Below are 4,224 nucleotides of genomic sequence, written 5' to 3' on the forward strand. Positions count from 1 at the left end.
TGAGAAACTACTCGCTGTGATTGGTTAACTTGTTCCACATGAAAACGTCTTGTATCAGACATACGTAACCCTTCACCTGCCAGACCAGGGAATGTTCAGGCTTCTGTTCACACCTAAGCCTTCCCTGTAAATTCCATGGAATTATACAAGGTCCTGACCAGGGTAATTGCCTGAGAGAATTTCTCTGTACAGTCGCGTTCACACATACACCTTACCAGGTAAATCCCATGGTATGTACTGGGAAGGCTTGTACAGTATGTGTGAAAGGGGTTAGAAGAGAGAGACAGAGAGAGAGAGAGAGAGAGAGAGAGAGTGTGTGTGTGTGTGTGGGGGGGGGGGTCACGTGCGATAAGAGATCAAAACAGAGCAGCCAAAAATATTACAATAACAATATACAAAAATGTAAAAACAAATATGTGTGTGTGTATACATGCTTACATGCCTGTATGCGGAACATTCTATCTGACGTATGGCTTTAGTTATCGCCATCCTCTGGAACAACTGTCAAGGTCCAGAAAAGGTGTCCATGTTTTTTCAAAGTTTCTCAGTGAACCTTTCAGGGAAGATCTAATCTTGTCTAGCTTGATGAAATTTAATACATCCTTAATCCATCTAGAGTGGGTAGGTGGTGATGCATATTTCCATTTGAGAAGTATGAGGCATCTAGCTAAAAGGGAGGTAAAATACATTATTCCATTAAGACACAGGCGAGTATGCCCACACAGGCATTAATAAACACCTAATGGATCAGATTATGTAAAAAACTCAATTTTGACAAAAATTGAGATAGAACCTTATAATTCTAACATCACGAGGTGATTGTCCACAGTGGTTCACTTGTGCCAGGAAATATCCTTGCTAGTCTATCATTAGTCAAATGAATGGGATGTACAATCTTACATTGTATAAGACTATGTCTGGCACATATTGAGGAGGCATGAACCAGCCCCAACACAGCCTCCCACTCCAACACGTCCATCAGCTTCAACCCCCCAAATCCCGCTCCCAAGCGTCTTTAAGATTATTAAATGTTTCAGGCTTAATGGAATCTATTTTAGTATATATATAATTGAAATTAGGCTCTTTTACATTGGGTTTCAAAGAGTCTCAGAGGTTTGGAAATTGTGGAGATTGCTTTTGTAAGAAATGTCTAATCTGGAAATAGCAAAATAGATGAGATACAGGTAAATTGAATTCAGACTTGAATTCATTCTGAAAATGACGTGAAAGTCCCTTTGCTCTACATATCGTCAACAGTTCCGATTCCCTTGTCAAACCAGGTTTGGAAAGTGAGATCAGTGCACAATGGTTTAAACAGGTGATTATGACATCTTGGGGAATGAAAGGTCTATAAAACTGTTCTCTTTGCAGCCCCTTAGGCGAGCACCAGGGTCTTGAATCTGATGCAAGCTGCTATCGGGAGCCAGTGAAGGGTGCGAATGAGAGGGGTAGCATGGGAGAATTTGTGGAGGGTGAACACCAGACATGGATGCAGCAGTCACGCTACTCGGTCATGGCTTTTCAACGTCCTGGCATCTGTAATGCAGATGGATGGCAGCATTCTGGATGAGGTGCGCAGGTCTGATGGCGGAGGCAGGGAGTCGGCCAGGCGTACGTTGCAGTAGTCAAAGCTACACTACAAGAGACTGGAGTTGTACCAACCAAGAGTTGTGCCGCTTCTCTTGTTGCAGAGGGTGAAACGTTCAGCGGAGAGGGTGATCGGCCGTCCCTTGCCCTCCCTCAACTCCCTGCACGACACCAAGGCTCTGAGGAGGGCAAGGAAGATCATGGCCGACGCCTCCCACCCCGGCCACGGCCTCCTCACCCTGGCGGGGGAGAAGGTTGCGGCTGCCTAAAACTGTAAAGGTCCGTCACAGGCTCAGTTTCTTCCCCTCAGCTGCCAGGCTGATAAATGACTCTGGCTTCCCCCTCCCCCCCGCCCCCAAGTCTGCCCAGGATTCACTGGACCCACTGTAAAAACACTGCACTGCACTTTATATATAGCACTATCCAATGCACTGTTGTCTGTCCTGTTTTGTCCTGTTTTTTGCATTTGTTCTTGCCCATGTATACATGTGAAAAAAGCATAAACGCACTTACTGTAACGCCAAAGCAAATTCCTATATGTGTATGCATAATGGCAATAAACGTTATCTGAATCTGAATCTGCATCTGGTGAGGAATGGACGTATACTTCTGATGTTATATAGGAAGAATTTGCAATAGTGTGCTGTCGCTGTGATGTTCACCACACAGGCTAAGTAGTAGTTGTCAAGGATCACCCCAAGGTTCTTGGCTGTCAGGGAGGAGGTCTCTACTGTGATGGAGAAGTCTTGGAGAGGGCAGGCGTTCTCAGGGAGGAAGAGCAGCTCAGTCTTGTTAAGGTTGAGCTTGAGGTGGTGGGATGACATCCAAGCAGAGATGTCTGCAAGACATGCAGAGATACATGTTGCCACCTGTGAGTCAGAGGAGGCCTGGAGCTCTGGAGCCTGACTATAAGCCCCCTCCCTGGTCCTCATCATCTCTGGGGGGGACTGACTGACTATAAATCCCCTCCCTGTTCCTCATCCCTGGACAGGAGACTGGACGACCAGTCTGTATTATTTTGTTTAATCTCAAGAGAAATAGCCTCGGGCAAACAGATCGATGACTATTGATTACATCTCAAGGAGCTGTTTCACAGAAACATGTCAAACAATTTGCAGTGTGAGGAGGTCTGGCGGGGTGACAATACCGGTGTGAATCTCTACCATCGAGAAATGAGGCTGTAGATGTTGTTATCTTTAAGTATTACTGAGGTCATTGATATGAATATGAATATGATGTGTGTGTGTGTGTGTGTGTGTGTGTGTGTGTGTGCTTGTGTGTGTGTGTCCTGTCCAGTCGGGGGTATGAGATTTAGGCTTCATTTACTGATGTCAGAGATGATGGATGATTCCTTCATGGAATGAGGAATGGTTTGATGCCGTTCCGTTTGGAGGATTGGAGGATTCCATGTTGTTAAGATGGCTGATGAACAGAAAGGACCTCTAAGCCAACACTCTGGACTGATGGGAGGGAGGAGGGGAGGAGAGAGAGGTGGTGTTCTACCTCCACCAGCTTTCCCTGGTGTTCTACCTCCCCCAGCCTCCCCTGGTGTTCTACCTCCCCCAACCTCCCCTGGTGTTCTACCTCCCCCAGCCTCCCCTGGTGTTCTACCTCCCCCCCCCCCCAGCCTCCCCTGGTGTTCTACCTCCCCCAGCCTCCCCTGGTGTTCTACCTCCCCCAGCCTCCCCTGGTGTTCTACCTCCCCCAGCCTCCCCTGGTGTTCTACCTCCCCCAGCCTCCCCTGGTGTTCTACCTCCCCCAGCCTCCCCTGGTACATGCTGATAGTAACCATGTAAGACACTGTTACATCATTTATCAGCCTTGGCGAGGAGGTGTGTGTCCCCCTCCGCTCCAGGAAGTCCTTCAACAACGACAAGCCCTGGTTTTCATCCCAACTCAGGCGTCTGAGGTCAGAGAAGGAGGTGGCTAGGCGCAGTGGGGACGTGGACCGGGTCAAGCAGGCCAAGTACAGGTTCGCCAAAGCGGTGAAGGAGGCGAAGCATCGCTTTTCGGAGAAGCTGCAGAAACAGCTCTCTGAGGGGGATTCCGCCTCCGTCTGGAAAGGCCTAAAGACCATCACCAACTACAAACCCAGGTCCCCGCTGATGTCCGACAACCTCCCCCTCGCTAACGAGCTGAACGAGTTCTATTGTAGGTTTGAGAAAGAGAGGTTCCCGCCCACCCCCGCCCTCTCCCTCCACACCCCCCGGCTACAACCACCACCCCCGTCCCCCAGGGGGGCCAATGTCCCTCCTGCTACCCCCACCCTCCCCCCCCCCCCCCCCTCCCTCCCCCCTCCTCACCCGCCCCGCCCACCCCCACCCCCCCTTCCCCACCCCCTCTCTCTGTCACAGTGCGAGAGGTAAACAGACTGTTTAAGAGGCAGAATCCCCGGAAGGCAGCTGGTCCGGATTCCGTCTCTCCCTCTGTCTTGAAGCACTGCGCCGACCAGCTGGCCCCGGTGTTCACCAACATCTTCAACGCCTCGCTGGAGCTGTGTCACGTCCCAGCGTGCTTCAAGGCATCAACCATCATCCCCGTCCCCAAGAAGGCCAAGGTCACAGGCCTCAACGACTACAGACCCGTCGCTCTGACCTCCGTCGTCATGAAGGTCCTGGAGCGCCTTGTCCTGGCCTA

Source organism: Nansenia antarctica (assembly GCF_963989245.1).
Source record: "Nansenia antarctica genome assembly, chromosome: 15".
NCBI classification, from domain to species: domain Eukaryota; kingdom Metazoa; phylum Chordata; class Actinopteri; order Argentiniformes; family Microstomatidae; genus Nansenia; species Nansenia antarctica.